This window comes from Sinohyriopsis cumingii, chromosome 19 (assembly GCF_028554795.1).
Source record: "Sinohyriopsis cumingii isolate HCF-2022 chromosome 19, ASM2855479v2, whole genome shotgun sequence".
NCBI lineage: Eukaryota > Metazoa > Mollusca > Bivalvia > Unionida > Unionidae > Sinohyriopsis > Sinohyriopsis cumingii.
In genome coordinates this window covers 62707052-62725526 of record NC_142979.1, presented here as the reverse complement: position 1 = coordinate 62725526, position 18475 = coordinate 62707052, and positions in this window count along the sequence as shown.

The following is an 18475-nucleotide window of genomic DNA, read 5'->3' as shown; positions in this document are numbered from 1 at the left end:
TTGCATCATTTTCTGATGCAATGCAATACTAATGTCATGCGGCTGCTGAAGTAAGTTGACGTCAGCAGTGTACTATACATGTGTAGGCCTATTATACTAATGCCAGGCGGCTGCTGAAGCTGACGTAAGCAGTGTACTATATAAAGCCCAATCAGATATGTTCAGCATTTAAAATATTTTAGACGTTGTGCGAGACAGTTCAAGCTACTGTTACATAAAACTTATCATTTTATCCATTTACGTACAATAAAGAACAGTAATGCCTCGAAAGTGTGTTAATACCGCGGACAATTTTTGCTATATTTGTGGGGAAGTGACATTTGCCAACCAGAAGAAAAGTATCAATTCTCAAGTGAAGAAGGCATATCATCTTTACTTCGGATGCAAGGTTGGTGACCAAGACAAGCCTTGGGCTCCGCATATATGCTGTGCTACATGTACAACACAGCTTTCACAGTGGTTGAATTGCAAAAGGTCATCAATGCCGTTTGCAGTCCCAATGGTGTGGAGAGAGCCAAGCAACCACCTAAATGACTGTTACTTCTGCTTGGTTCCTCCTCTTTCCGGCGGAATAACGAAGCGAAAGAAGTCGAGAATAGTCTACCCAAACATTCCGTCTGCATTGAGACCAGTTCCACATGGTGAGTGACTTCCTATTCCAGAACCTCCAGCAGAATATTCTCTTGATTCATCTGACGAAGACAAAGGTGAGTCGACCTGTTCTTCTCCTGGTCCATCAGCATGCAGTGATCCAGATTTTCACTGTGGTGCATCATCAACCCCACACAGAATAACACAGGAAGAACTAAATGACCTGATTCGTGATTTGGACTTATCAAAGAACAAGGCAGAATTGCTAGGATCAAGACTCCAACAATGGAATCTTCTAGAAGAAGATGTCACAATTACTGCATATCGAAAGCGCCACCAGCAATTGGAGCCTTTCTTCAGAAAGGAAAGTAATCTGATATTCTGTTCCGATATTGAGGGCCTCATGAATGCTTTAAAAATCACTCATGACCCACAAGAATGGAGACTATTTGTGGACTCTTCGAAACTGAGTCTCAAGGCTGTGCTTTTGCACAATGGAAACATTCTTCCATCTATTCCAGTAGCGTATGCTGTCCACATGAAAGAGACATACGATAACTTAAGGCAGCTACTGAATTCCATTGAGTATAACAAGTACAGCTGGCACCTCTGTGGTGATTTGAAGGTAGTTGCCCTTTTAATGGGACTGCAGCAAGGATATACAAAATACATGTGTTTCTTATGCGAGTGGGATAGCCGAGCAAGGGAAATGCACTACATGAGGAAGGAATGGACTCACAGGCAGAATGTAGCCATTGGAGAGAAGAATATCCAACACCCAGCTCTGGTTGAGGCTCAGAAAATCTTGCTACCACCCCTTCACATCAAACTAGGTTTGATGAAGAACTTCGTGAAAGCCATTGACCAGACTTTGCCAGCATTCCGATACCTGCATGAAAAATTCCCTCGACTCAGCGAAGCAAAGATTAAAGAGGGAGTTTTTGTGGGTCCTCAGATTCGAGAGCTTTTCAAAGATGACCGGTTCAACAACTTGCTGGAAGGTGACGCGAAACAAGCATGGAATGCTTTTCGCCTAGTTTCTACAAACTTCCTCGGAAATGTTAGGGCAGAAAACTATAAGGAACTAGTAGAAGACATGTTGATGAAGTATAAGAAACTTGGCTGCAATATGTCTCTAAAGATTCACTTCCTTCATTCCCATTTGGATTTCTTTCCTAGCAACTGTGGTATTGTTAGTGATGAACACGGCGAACGTTTTCATCAAGATGTCGCAACAATGGAACAAAGATACCAGGGAAAATGGTCCACTACAATGCTGGCTGACTACTGCTGGACACTCCTCAGAGATGCTCCCGAACAGCTGTACAAGAGACAGGCGAAGAAATCTAAGATGTAGTCAATGACTTGATTTTTTATAGGTAGGCTATTACAGTTGACCTTTTACTATTGGAATGCATTTCGTTATGTAAACATTAATTTCTTGCAGATTACAAAAAAACTAGAGCCAATTTTGCAATTTGACTGTCATATTCGTGTTCAGCACATAAAAATTGATAAGAATTGACTAATTTTATTTCAGTAACATGACTTTTGTAAAAATTTGTTGTCTTTAACTATTTCTGCCGAATCATTTATTATTTTACGTCTTTTGTCCGTTAGACCGTTTCCACGAGTCGAAATTGTAAAATGTTCCGTTACTCGTTCTGTTATACTATTTAGCCTTGACAATTTCATTGGTTTTAGATTATTAACGCTGGGTTTATCATTTATCGGATATAACGCGTAAACAACAGCGGTTACAGGATACGCTCTTTCATAATACGGTTTGTCAATACCAGTCAACATTCCTGGTTTGGAATTTTTACTCAGTACCCCAATTTTCTCATTGTGAAGGACAGGTCATGTTTGTCATGGATAATCCAAGTATTATTGTCTGTTTCCGCTAACACAATAAACTTTACTCTAAAAAAATATCTTTGATCGTCGAGATAATTAATAATCGTCGCAGCTAGTTGATCGTTAATTGTAGCATCGATGACTTCGTCAAAACCTTCGGTTTTGCTTATGATTTTACATGTTGACCACACGTGAGATGCATCGTTACTAAATTCTTCCTTGGCGTCAGTAATATTATTAATTAATGTTTTATTCGACTGATCAACCAGAGCTCGTATTGGTAAGTCAGGGGATATTCTGTATTCGGTTGTGTGTGCAAAATGGTAGTAAAAATACAGAGAACTATAAAGATATTATGATAAGAAAAGTGACACAGACATTGATAAGGTTAAGGTTATAAGAAGCGCAGAAGACTATCTAGCTAGATGTTAAAAATAATCATTTAGACAAATCATTATTTAAATAAGTAATATTATTATTTAAATGGAACAAAAATATTTTGTAAAACATCCTATCATGAAGAATTATGAAGCATCTCGTGATGGCATCATCATACACTGTCGACTAAAATAACCAGTCGGTTATGTCATTAATACTCGGTATCTCATATTCAGTACCGGGGTAGCTAAAATATATCTTTGTCATAAATTTATTTACGAGTGTTTCAACGGAGTAATCGAAGACGGTCTTGTCATATGGATTCAAATCCAAAAACTAATTTACGACCTATCACGCAGTCAAAATTGTAAATTGGAAAATGCTGGTAGATGTAAAACAATTACAAAAAGGGCGTTTAAATCTACAAATGAAGAGATTGGCGATGGAAAGATATTTCAATAAATGAACGCAGCTGGAAATATTTTGATATTTGCATGCAATCAGTTTAGTGCGTCGCAAATAATGTAACCAGATTGGCTTTTTCAAAGAAATATGAACAAAAACTAATGTTCAATTATTGTCAAGAGAGATAAATGTCAAGCTAAGATATCTCCGGTAGAGTAATTAAGTAGTTATTTCGATTATATTACTAACATTTTTAGTATCATTATGCTCATTGTTAAAATAATTATGATACAACTGTTATTTATCTATTTTGTGACTTCTATCATTTTTGTGAGAACTTCCATAAATACATATATTATATGACAAAATGGAAATTCTCACAAAAATGTCACAAGTTTCATTTTTGTGTTGAGTAAACTATCAAGATACAATGGTTAGTTTATCATTCTGTGACTTCTATTATTGAAGGGAGATAACTATGTCTCTCTTAGGTAGTGTAATTAAGTAATTAGGTGGCGCTCTAGAATTTTAAAGAAAAAGAATTTCCTCGGCTTTCCTCATTGGTTATACTGGTATTTAAAAAAATACCTTGTATATCTTAGGTATAATTCAAAGAACTTTTAATTCACTTTAATTTGGTGTATGATTGATGGGTGTAGTATGGGTTACAGAGTATATGAAGATTTCAAAACGAGTTTATATGAACGTCATACTCAGATCGCAACGTGGTTAATTTGGTATCTATTGTAGTATAGTTATTATCTGCATATTTTTTGATTACGGTATCTTCATCGGATGTTGGTTCTCTTAACGCGATACTATAATTACCACCCATGCTAAGTTCACCTGTCATATCACCGGTTGATTGTAAATGATTAACAACACTTTTTGCAATTTCATTTCTAATAGTTGTGATTGATACATTTGAGTCTCTGATTCTACCTCCGTCAGTAAATACTGGAATGTTATCCGTGGTAGTACCAATATCTCTACAAACTATGTCAACCCACTTGAAACACCGTATTTATCCTGAAAATTAACGACTTCATCCCGGACAAATCAAGAGAGATTCATAAGATAGGCAAGATCATCTCTAGTAGCGTAATTCGACAAATCATCGTTTTATTCTTGCCTACAGTGATAGCACTGGTAGAAGATCTTCCGTAAATACCAACTATTATATTTTAAGGTCTATTTTAAACGACGCGCCTACTGGTATACTCACGCACGACTTTATAAGGTGGTTTGGTTGATTTTGATATAGCGACAAGCACAGCAATTACTTCACGACCTCATATTGGCGGATCTGTTATTGTCTATGTTGGTAACGTTGAATACCAGATTGGAATATTTTTATTGTGTTTGTACATTTTAGAAATTCAATTGGTGGCGCTAGCCCACACGAATCAAACTATAAAATTCGACGCGGATTAATCGCATATGTAACCCAGTGAGTTCCTGGACCAGAACTGTTATCAAGATTAATGATACCGGTTTCAACATTATTTGATTGTTTTGGTAATTGATGGCGTATAAAAACTCCTGATATTTTTTATATTTAATTTTTAGCAGCATCTAGTGAATCAAAATTTGACATAGGAAGAATTAACGAAGTGTTTCTGGAAGTCTCAGATATTTTCCATATCGATAAAGGGTTCCTGGTAATATTAGGCCTTTCCCTCTTTTTTTAATTCCTTTTCCTATTACTTTTTCTGCTAACTTATGACCAGTAAATCCAACAACACCAAGTGTAGCTGCTTTTGCAGCAGCTGGAGCTTCAGCGGATATTAACGTTGGTATAGATGCAAGAAGTGGACATATGCCACCTATTTTAACCGAGCCTTTAATGTAACTCGGAGAAAGATGAAGGTGAACTCCGGTTTTTTATTCTAAAGCCTTTCTAAAATGTTAGAGGTGAGTCTTGGTTAATGATTAATTTGTTTGGACCACACTAGACATTTGATCTTTTTTAACGTTATTTTTGTTTCGCATTTACTTGCAAGTTTTGATTGTAATTCTTTCACCTGACCGGAAGTCAGAGTGACATTAACGTGACTATATGACATTTTTATATATCACGAGCGATTTAATTACATGTTTTCTACTGGTGCATCAATAACTCTCATTGTCCACCAACACCTTCAAGTAACATTGATTTATCACTTAGTATAACTGCAATTGCTCTTTAATTAACACCGCCTGCTGGGTTTAGGCGAACTGGAAAATGTATATCAACGACAGACTTTCTAAACAAATCCAGGTGTTCCAGCGAAAAATAATAAATCTGATACAGACTTGTAAACTCTAGTTGTGATATTTGTAAACTAGTATCTATATTCTTAACAGTTCCCATAAATGTTATCAAACAATGATATGCACGTGCTGCATAATTTTGATCAAAATTTAACATATCTTCAGATGGTTCTTGATGTCCATTTATTCTTAAGGAAACTTCAGAGACACAGAGTTTATCAAATATCATTGGACTATGTTCTTGAGAGTTTAATCGTGTAACATTTTGAAGAGCAATGAAAATATGCCTTGGTGCAGAAACACCTTGCTGTGATGCTATAAGCCATGTGAATAAACCATCTACAGCACTTTGAACACTTATCTGTTTTCATCGTCAACTGTGATAATAATGATTTACCACCTGAATCCATAAAAGAAAGTAACTTTTGTTCTTCAGCAAGTGATGGAGTCATTACCGTCATCCACAACGAAAGCTTAAATAATATTACTTTACCAGCAGCAGCAGCGTCACCTTCTCGCCAGATGGCATCATTATTATCACCCTCTCTTACAAATAAAATTGTATGTTTGGCTCCAAAAATAACTCTTCTAACATTTCTACAAAATCCAAAGATGTGGGGCAGTGGAATTGCACATGAAAATCTTCTACAATTACCTTTTAACATTAATTGACGTGCTCTACATCCTAAATTGTTATTTTCGTTGGCGCTTTGTAAAATCGAAAAATCAGCGTCGGGTCTGTGTATCATTCCAGCTAGTTGTGGATCAATCGCAGTAGATCGTGCTGCTAGTACCTTAAAATACGGTCTGCCATCAGGATGGTCAGAAATATCCTTGACAAAAATCATTGACGGACCAGCTCATCTTGTATAATCATCTGAATATCTTGCTAGTTCCAATATCGTAGTGGCAACGTCAACAATATCTTGAATTGTTTCAATTTCTCTTCCATCAATCATATATACACCACTTTTGAATAACGCTATGATGCCGTTCATAACAAAACCAACTCTGATATCAGCTCCGTATTCTGTATTAGCGATGGCGTCTATTACAAGTTCTCCTTCTACTTCAATAAACGCTTCAGCGGGTAAGAAATATATACTTGTATCCTGAACTTGTAATTCATTTCGACTACGCTGATTTGGTTGTCGTGTTTAATAAGAATAATATTGATAATCGCGTATAGATTTTCTTTAAGAATTGGTGCGTCCATGTCAAACGCTGGATCGAATATACACTTAAGCATTTTATTATATTTATTATCGTCTTAAACGAAGACAACTTCATGCTATCAGACTTGTATTTATATTTTTTCTACTTCACCAGCCAACTCTGCTAGTTTTTGATTTGCTGCTGGATTTATTATTTTACTAACATTTGCAGGCATAACATATGTGCTTGCCAGTTTTACTGGCCGAGGTTTTCGTCGAATTAACCGTGCTAGTCTATCCTTGATTGCCGAAAACGCTTTACTAGCAACATTACCAACTGCGCTAGGACTTTGTTCACGAACAAAATCAATAGATTTCATTCCTAGTTGTTTTGCAATCGGTATTGCTTTTGGGGCTATCCTTCTAAATAAACCCTGAACAACATCACCTAGGCCATCGCCATAAGCTACTTTATAGGTTGGTAATCGTGAATTTATCACCCTGATCGTTACACGTCTACGTTGAGCATTATGTACAGTCATTTTATAAATTACATGTTGATTAATTAATTGTTTTCAGGCACTGTAATAATCATCGACAATTTCATTAATGAGAGAATGATAAACATTACGATCCATACACAGCATGTAAACAATCTTCGGCAAATATCATATATTTCATTAATAATTCCTGGAGAATTATTTCCTGCGCGTTTTCCTCCAATCAGAATTTCTAAGCGATCAACATCGGCAAGAACACTCTCAGGACAGATTCCTAATCCACTTCCGGTTTGGGGTTTATGTTTTCCAAACAGTTGAATATAAAAATCTTCATCTAAAGGATCATTAAATTGTTCTTGTTGAGCTTCAGGAGACTGAGGTTGATCAGATATAATTTGTAGTTGTTTAGTTTGGTTTTCTTTTCTTCTTCTTTACATTTTTGAAAATCAAGATCATCAGCTTTGAGAGAATCTTGTTTAACAGAGATACAACATACATCTCTAACCCAATCGTCCAAGATTCCGCATATTTCGTTCTGACAGATTTACCCGTATTTTTATATTTTGCACCAATATCCTAAACTTCTTTTGCTTTTGCATTCCCTATAGCATTACAACCTTTTTTCGTTAATTTGTCTTGAAGAGTAACTTCAGATTTAGATTTGTTAGGTAGTTTTTTAAGTTGTTGCCCTATCGCTAAATAATTATTTATTTCACTGCAATATGATCAAAATCACCTGTCCCAGCTTGCTTACTTCCTTTTTGTATTCGAAATATCTCTTGAAACCGGTTTATTAGCATATTCTGATTTCAAAAATCTTTCTCTATAACTATGACTCGCAACAGCAAATGCAGCTAAATCTGCTGATGTTTGCCTTTTGTTTGTTATTGTAGTAATAGCATCTTCAGTAAATTTATCAAGCATTTCAACTTTTTCTTTTTTTGTTATTGGTTGTGGTTCTTCGCCAACAGCACCTTCAAGTTCTTCTTCAAGTTGAGGGGCAGGTTGTGGCTGAGCTGCAGCTATTTCAGTGGGAAGATCTCTTAAAATCCTCTTTGTCTGTTTGGTTCTTCTTGCTATTTTTTCAGTTTGCTCAGCAGATTGTTTTAACGTTGGAAGAAGACCTTCTGTAGCTTCTGCAACTCTTTCAGTAACCTTCGTAACAGGTTTAAATAATTGTTCTGTACCTTCTGCAAATTCAACTTGAGATTCTTGATGTTCTTGAAATTTGTTTGACAGAATCATGAACAGAAAGATATATTTTGATTGCTTCTAATCTCTCTCGAGCTCATCTCGCTGTATAAGACTCCATAGCTGGCGCCATTATAGATATAACAATGATTTAATTACAGCACCAGTAACGGTGCGACCTGAATGAAACGTTCGGCGGGTAAACGAACGCGCATACGTTTTAAAAGACAATAACGACAAAAATAAAGTAACAAAAAAACTAACCCAATTAGAGAAACTCTCAGTCAGTGAGAGACTTCGATTTGACGTTAATGACCTTATATTTTCACTTTCGTACGAAGCTTTTGTTTTTAAAAATGACGATCTAGTAAAAGGTCTGTTCACCCTGTCTGCTGCTATCTCAGAAGGCTACGCAAGCATACACCAGCTTCTAATTACTGTAAAATAATTAGCTCGTAAAGTAGTAAATAAAGCAAAAGTTCGAGCTTATTTATGTAATTTATTGAAACTTTCTTACTGTCACAAAAGCAACTACAGTTGGGTCTAGATAAAATCGGAACAATTTATATTCTTCTTGAAATCATGCTAATTAACGAGACAACATTATGTCCAAAACTAAATACAGTTTAAGTACTTTAAATAAAGCTGTGGTTGGTTGGTTGTGTGTGTGGTTGGTTGGTTGGTTGTGTGGTTTGTTGGTTGTGTGTGTGGTTGGTTGGTTGGTTGTGTGGTTGGTTGGTTGGTTGTGTGTGTGTGTGTGTGTGTGTACACACACAATACTACCATACACGTTTGATAATTTTTAATTAATACTCTATGAAGATTCGAACCCAGGTTTGCCAGCATGCAATAGTCCATATACCATCACGACTAAACAGAGATCACATACATGATGCTATAACAATTGTGCGCGCAGGCAAGGCGATTGGTGGTGCATTTTACCCGCGGATGTAATTTCGAATATCCTTATAGTACGAATTAAAAATGTTCTAACCTGTATGATAGAATTATATATTCTGCCTTGAAGAAATCAAGCATTCTCCTGCAGAATCCAGGGATAGCACTTTCCGTTCTGTTTCGCGTATACTTGAAATGTTTGAAATAGTCTGTCGATCTGTCTGCCTATATGTGGTGTGACAGGTTGTTATGCCGCCACTGTGGTGTGACGGGTTGTTATGCCGCCACTGTGGGGTGGGGTGCTCCCAATATTTTGTTTAAATTATTATAGCAGTCCCACTCACGCTTGATTTTGGATGGAAGTTAAATTAGTGAAAGATAGATGTAAACTCTGAGCCCCCCTCCCCCAGTCAGCAATACCGACGGTTATATGACTAATATACAAAACAGTGAAATTCAACGAATAACAATTTAATAATAATTAAATAGTCAGGTGCTTCAAATTTACAAAGTACTCTCCGTCCGCTCGACCCTGTGATAGCCTACTGCATCATTTGATTAGTAGTGTGAGACAGCTTTCCACCTGTCCTTGTATTCTACACATCTGTGTATTCTTCTCTCTATTCCTCCAATTCACTCTCCCCTTCCTATCGACGTTCTCCAGATTCCTTCTCATCCTCGATTTCTCTATACTCTTCCTCCTTCTCTATTTTCTCCTCTTCGAATCATTTTCCTCCTCTTCCTCGACTCTTTCCACCGACTAGACTTGTCGACTCCGACTGCTCTGCTAGTCTCACTTCCGTCTCCCCTCTTAGAGACTCAGGACTCAACTGAACCAGAAGTTCTGTACCCCCAAAAGCTTCCTGTGAAAACACGAGGACGGTACGATATTTTCCTTATCCCTTTCATCTCACACTACACACCGCCTATCATCGGTCACGCATTCATTCACATCGAAATACTCATACGTTCTTGTATGGTAAAACAACGTCGTAAGAAAAGCAAGGTATCAATTACTTATCATACATATATCAATAAATCGCTTCACATCAGTACATATTCACAATCCCATTATACTAAACAATTATCACAACAATCAGACGCATTTCTTTACAACTCATACAAAGTACACAAATATTCAAATATCCATGCTCTGATATATCCATACATCTATATTGACTAATCTTCCACACATCAACCATTTTACAAATTCGCAATTCAAGCATGTGTAAATTCTAACATATCACATGAATAAATGCACTAGTTTACTACGAAGTAAATTAATTCTGACCACAAGCTAACCATCTACATAATTCTCTACATAATACTCAAAATCATTTCTCAAAAACGCATGTAAATAAAAACACTACAAAAGGTAATTCTACGTACTAAACGATCCTAGTAATTACGCATACATACCTACACATCATTAAAATTACAATGCCGAAATATTCTGCAAACATAGAACAAATAACTTACTAACCTTTACGAAGCTTGTATTTCCTTGGAATCTCCTCTCTAAGTTTTACCGCCAAATTACGAGTGGCTTCCTCGGAGTAACCTTATATTGGTCACAATCTTCCTAGCCGAGACTAAATTTTCGCTTGCTAGGTAGAAGTTAAAATTCTGATCGAAATTTTTATTACACCTCTATCTCAATTCCGATTGGGTGCACTGTGACCCAATCCAGTCAAACTTAGCGGACAATGTCCTTCTCGATGTCTGTCCGCGTGGAAACGGATTTAGAACACGCCCCGTTTCTCTCGCGGGTTCCTCTGATCCCAGGACTAAGCTATAACACATGGGTGGGAAGTCGCGCGATCCAACGCATGTGCCGATTCAAGTTGCCAGATCTTTTCCCTGGTCACGGTAACCTTGCGTAAGAGATTAACTCAAGCCTGCGGCAATGTTAGACATCAAACCGTGGCTTGTAATAATACCTTAGTTTATACAAGACTTACGAACTTGGGCTGAGCAAACGTGACACACACACACACACACACACACACACACAAGATATATATATATATATATATATATATATATATATATATATATATATATATATATATATATATATATATATATATATATATATGCACACATACATACATACATGATAAAAATAATAATAATAATAGTAGTAATAGTAATAATAATGAGGACTTCGTATAACGCCTAATCTTTAGAAGCTCTAAGCGCTTTACAACTTTAGACAACACCTATAAGATAAGAAACATAGTAATATTATTACAAAAACAAACAACATGAAATTAGAAAACATAAAAAAATAACATGCTGAAAAGATTTATGGTAGGAAACATTCTTAGGTCTTTAAGTTTGTTCTTGCAGTCGAAATAAGTGAGTTTTAAGAGCACTCTTGAATGTGATCACTGTGTCTTTGTGTCAGTGGGCAATTCATTCCACGCTGCTGGCCCTTGGTATGCAAAAAAACGCTGTCCATATGACTTTGTTTTCATAGTGGGAATAATGAGTATACGATTATCAGAAGAGGAGCGTAAGTATCTTGCTGGTCTGTACACATGGGTGAGGTCGGATAGGTATGTTGGACTAGAGTCCGACAGTGAAACGTAGCACAGAGAACAAATTTTGTGTTTGATTCTGGATCGAATGGATAGCTAGTGTAGGGTACAGAGCAGAGGGGAGGTTGCTCTGATGGTGGTACTCTAAGTATGATCCGAGCAGCTGTGTTTTGAACTTTTTGAAGTTTCTGGAGTAGATATTGAGATGAAGTAGGCAGAGTTGAGTTACAATAATCCAGTCTTGAAAGTACTAATGAACACACAAGTGTTTTAGTGGCATCAACTGAAAGATATTTGCGAATGTAGCTGATGCGTCTCAGCTCAAGATATGTAGCCTTGCATATGTTCATGACATGTTGGTGCAATGTGAGAGTACTGTCCAGAGTAACAACTAGGTTTCGTACTGATTGTGTGAATTTAATGTTGGTGTTGCTGATATTTATTGTTTGAGGTAAAGGATATGAATGAGAAAGTCTGTGTTGTGATCAGAATGGCCTCAGTTTTATCATTATTCATCTGCAGCTTGTTACAAGCTATCCATGATTTCACATCAGAAATGCACCTCTCTACACCTTGGATGGTAGCATCAACTTCAGTTGGGTTCCTAGATTTGTATATTTGGGTATCATCAGCGTACAATTGGTGAGACACTGGATGATGTTCTATGACACTTTAGAGCTGCCAAGTGTATATAATGAAGAAAACAGGTCCAAGAACAGTCCCCTGTGGAACACCTCAACATAGATTAACTGGGCTGGAATGTATTCCATTGGCAGATACAATTTGTGTCCTGTTGACCAAGTAGGACTTGAACCACAGTAAGGCTGTGTCATGAATGCCAAAGACATGCTGGAGACGGTGAAATAATATATCATGGTCTATTGTGTCAAATGCTGCAGAGAAATCAAGGAGGGTGTGGACTGTAATCTTTACGCTATCCAAAGCAGAGAGAATGCCATTAACTATTTTTAGAAGAGTAGTTTCAGTACTGTGGCAAGGGCGATATGCAGATTGTACATTGCTAAAAAGACTGTTTGAATTCAGATGAGATACAAACTGGGATAGAACAACCTTTTCTATGATTTTTTTATATGAATGGGAGATTAGAAACTGGGCTGTATATCTTTAAATCGTTTTGGTCTAGTGTTGGTTTCTTCAGCACAGGTTTTACAATGGCAGTTTTGAAAAATGATGGGAATTCCCCGGATAAGAGAGAGGTATTAATAAATCAGTTAGTGAAGGCAATACTGGATCTAAGCACTCAAGCAGCAATGATGTTGGAATCGGATCAAGTTCACATGAATTTGGTGCACTCTTCTTCACGATTGCACGTACGAACTCCATAGAGACAGGTTCAAATGCTGTTAATTGTTGCCGCTCAAATTCTGCATCCCAACTGTATGGTAACGACGAGTCAATTGAAATTGTGGTGTCAAGCTTATCTCTAATGGTTTGTACTTTGTCACGGAAGAAATGTGCAAACATGTCCTGAAGGTCGACTGGAGAGAAGGTAGATGGAAGTGGTGTACATTTGTTCCATTCGCATTAGATTGTTAGTAATCTCGAAAAGCAAGTAGTTGTTAGGTTTGCTTGGATGTCATTCATTAGTTTGGTTCTATTTATCATACGGAGTCTTCTCTTAGTAGCAGATAAAGGTGGAGAGTTAGGGATTGATACGTCAAGATTACATATAAAGCAGAGGTGATCTGATGCAAGTTCGTGGGATACCAGGGAGGACCGTAGAATGTTATCATCAGGTCTATGAAGAATCCAGTCTAAAATGTGGCCGTGTTTATGGGTGGGTTGGTTAACTGACTGTTTGAGGTTGAAAACATTAATGGGATCTATGAGTTTTGATTTGTTTGGATTTCTGGGACAGTCAAAGTGAAAGTTGAAATCTCCGAGAATTATCAGGTTGCCACCTATCGAATTTACATACTCCATGAGATTCGGAAACTGCTCCAAAAAGAGATATTCAGTCAGCTTGATTTTTCTGCTAGAAGGAGGGCGGTATAGGCAGAAAAAATGGACTGACCTTTTGCTCCAGTGTGAGTGTGGTTTGGACTATTGAATGTTGTGGTGTAGTTAAGACGTTTGATCATGGATTTCTTTGTGATGATAGCAATTCCAACTCCGCGAGAGTGGCGTGGAACGACTTGATGGAGTAACCAGTGACTGTTAGATCCGCGCACTTGGGCTCATCGCCTGATCTTTTTAGCCATGTTCCTGTCAGGAAGAAAACGTCGATATTCTGGTCGTTGATAAAAATAAATAATTTTTGTGCACTTTTCCGGTGGTCCTACTGATTGGGCATTGAATAATGCAATACGCAGAGGTATCTCTTGGATAGTTGACACAAAGGTTGACGATCTAATAGGGATTTGAATTAAAATCTAAATTAACGGTCGAATTTTTAAATTGTTGAGCCGGAAAGGGCATAAGGGAGATAACTGGAAGTCTTCTTCCTGTTCTACACCGGCCAGCTTTGAAACAACGTGTCTTTTTTTGCTTATGTTTACATTTAAGTAATGATGAATATAGTCCCAGTTCGTTTAGTCTAGAGCGCAATGTAGTGTGGAGGGCCACGGAGTGGTCATTTAAAGCACTTAATGAGGCTCCATCATAGCATAAACGGGTTGACTGGCGAGTATCATGTGATGGCGGTTTGTTTAACAACAAAGAAAGTTGTAGCAGTGGAGCAAGACAGTTGAGAAAAAGTCTAATTGTTCTCGTTTCCAAAACAAGGAGATGAAGAAACACATACGAATGGAACAGCCAAAACATGATATACACAAGAACGTAGACGAAGACAGGCAACGAGCACATGTATCATGAAAACGGCACAAAAAAAAACGGAACAGCCGCTTCAAGCCGGTTAAGCGATAGCGGCCATCTTGAATATCTATATATACAGCCAGACAGAAAGAGTAAAGAGCATGTTATTCGTAATATTAATTTCCTCACTTTGAAAAAGCTTTACTTAAACGACGAAGTGGAATTGTGACAAAGGCAACCGCTGCTGCGCTCACTCGGAAACCATGGTACATCACTGAATAGCTACAAATTGTTCGATATTGCTTTTCGGCTAATCCAGACGTTATCCAAATAAACTTGACAATGGACTTTACCCGGTATCAGATGCTGATCACCAATTATATCTAAATTGATTAAATGCACGTTTTGTTGAGCCCTGCCTAGAACAATCATACAAGGTCAAATTGTTTTCTTGAGGTAGTTGTTTGATTTGTTGTTTGTTATTTATTTCCGAAAGTACGTGGAAAGAATTGATTAAATATATATTCAATATATATTTTCTAAGTTAAATACGACGTAGATACATTCCTCGGTGTAAAAAGGAAGCAATCAACCATATCCTACCATTTTTAGCAGGATATAGTTTCACGGTGCTTCCAGTGTGTTCATTCTAGAAGTGATATAAAATTTTGAACTCGATTATTTTGGTGATTTGAAAGTTAGAGTTTAGAGAGATCGTCACAATAATAATTGATACAATGAAATCAAAAGTTTCATTTACAAATGTCTTTTTACTTGCCTTTTCTTGGAATGAGAAAGGTGCTGTCAGTGCACAAATATTTGCATATTTTTAAGGGCTAGTGCTTTTCAGTAGGATGGAACGAATAACAAATCTACAACATTTAGGCCACCACCACCCCGGAGCTTAATGGTGATGTTGAGCTTAGAAAACAATACTGCTTTCATTGAAAGTTATGTTGATGTTGTCAACAAAGACGTAATAAGAATAAGAAAGATTAATCCCAAATGTAATTGCATTAAATATGAGTATACGAAGATACCTATATATATATACGAAGATACATATATATATATATATATTATATATATATATATATATATATATATATATATATATATATATATATATATATATATATATATATATATAGGCAGTCCTGTAGCTATGATGTCTGCAGTATGGTAGTTTATAGTGATGTCTAGCACTGAGGCTTCATGCTGTAGACATGTAGAATGACGTCCCAGTCCCACCCAGTCACATTATGCTGACTCCAGACCGATCAGTCGTAACACTAACATATTAATGCTAAGCGCCTAGCGAGGCAGCTGTTAGCACCATTTTTACAAGTCTTTGATATGACTCGGCCGGGGTTCGAACCCACAACCTCCCGCTTCCGAGGCGGACGCTCTAACCACTAGGCCACCGGAGCGGTATATAACAGCAGTAATCTCGATGCCGGTACAAACGGCTATACAGAAAATATACACATACACAGCATGACAATGAATAAGACCTAATTAAATGTGATTCAAATGGTTATAAGTTCAGTCCATTAATTAAGTCTCTTAGTCATCCTAAATATAATTTTGCAAAGTCAAAAATATTTGTGTTATTTTCTACAGTTAACATAGGGGAATTAATAAGCCAAGGTGCATAACAACCCTTATCAGACGTATACATTGATTTAGAAAGGGAACGGAGAATTTTTTAAATTTTGTTTGACTCGGTGGTTCATTCAACTTAAAATGGTCGTCTTTAAAATAAACTTAAGTGAAAAGTTTTTGTACAGCAACTAGGAAGTTTCTCCTAACCTCCAGAAAATACGCTAAATCTGACACTGTTGAGTACAACATGTTAGAGAACATTTTCAGTTTATATTTGTATTTACAAGCGCCCATATCTCTTACCTTGAGATACTTCTGACCTTCTTGTTTTGTCTTTTGTTATACCACACAACTGATATCTTTATTGCCGTCACCTTAGGGTCTTACCTATTACATTACAAATGCTTAGGTACTTTTGCAACGGTTTAATCGCACCAAAGACTAACTTTGTTCTGATTGTCTCTTCACTGGGGACAAAGTCGAAGAAAAGATAAATACACGCCTCAGTCTGACACTTTCTGCGACGACCTGTCTTTTTAATAGGCCATCTAAAAGTCCATTTTCTTACTTTATGTCACAATTTATACACCCTCTATTCATTCACGATGCGACCTCCCGCATCCGAGGCTGACGCTCTAACCACTTAGCGGTCAGATAGATAGACAGATAGATAGATAGATAGATAGATAGATAGATAGATAGATAGATAGATAGATAGATAACAGCAGGAGCAGGTACGACACATATCGGTACTGGGTAGAAGAACCGTAAGCAAAGAGGTGCGGAAATCCTGGCCAGTGGTGTAGAAGGAAATGGTCCGAAGGCTTATATAGACAGTGCAATGTGCAAACGAATATATTTAACTCCAACTGATTATTTGTATTAGTATCTCTAGCGGATAAGTATAATTTTACCAGTGCTGGATTAAGGCCGTCCAGGGCTATACGCACCGAAAATATTATGATGTCCCCCGCCCTCCCCCCCCCCCCAAAAAAAGTGAAACTCAGAAAGTCCACACAATATTAAAAGCTGAAAAGGTGGGAAAATATCAGTGTTGCCATCATTCCACATCAAAATAATCGTACATGCAGATCGAAATGGTCATGTATAATTCATTCAGTTTTATCATCAAACAATTAATTTGAATTTTGTCTGGTTCCCCTGTTGGGCAGTTGCCAAATACGTACGTTAGTGTGCTTAACGTGTAATACGGCACAAAGTTTTACTCACGTTCGTCACGTATGTTTTATCACCATTTTTTAGGTTGCAGTTCATTTGAGGTATTAAAATATATATTTCGAAATGTCATTATTGAGTTGAATTGCTATGTTATTCGTCTTTTAAATATATTCTAATTCTGATGAAAGATGGAAACTATTTAAGTTTTTAGAATTCGAGTGGTTTATATGATTTCTAGGCTTAAATAGTGCAATCGTATCCATTTTATTATTTTTGTTTCCAGGCAATACGGCCCTAATTCATTAGGCTTTCAAGACCGTAAGAATTGCTTGGAAAGTTTCGATGAAATATCTTCATTACAATGTATGACACTTGAATGAACATTTAAACACAAGCTGCCATTGCGCATTTTCAGCCAAAGTGTCTTTTAAAATTGCAAGGCATGTACTAATATAAAAATTATTCAGTTTTGTGCAACGATTTAGGTCTTTTACTTGAATATTTTGTAAAATACAGATCAGTTATTAGTGTTCTTCATTGGCGAATCCAGCTGCTCTCCTAGTCTTGAAATATTTGTTGACTACGTGATGGGTTTCGGGTTTACAAGAAAAGGTCGTATTTACCTGCCGTAGAGTTAAACTTATCATTGTAGATTTAGGTTTCTAGATCAAGTCATTGAAGTACCTGTTTACAGCAACAAAAAGAAGAACCAAACACAACAGACAGCACTAGATTTTATGCGTCCTCTTGCCACTTTTAGACTTGTTTCAATTTATCTTGACTCTTGTATCATCATAATGTACATAAACGTACTCGAGGGGTTATTGTAATTGTTTCTCCGACATATCGTTCACATCTCATTATGAACTGTCCATGTGCTACTCTTTAGAAGTTGAACCTATACGTTTATTGATACATTTACGGTTTAGTACTTACTTCTCACATTTGAGTCATACACAAATTGATATGAGTATATTTATTTAATTTTATTCTTTTTTGTTTTGTGCGTGTCGATTATGACTTGGAACCGGTTTGCAAGTTTCATATTGCATTTCAGTTTATTATAATCACAATTTAAGGGAAGATGATATTATTATAGTTACCCTTACTATCACGTTGTGTTTTGAGCATCATAATTAAGATGATG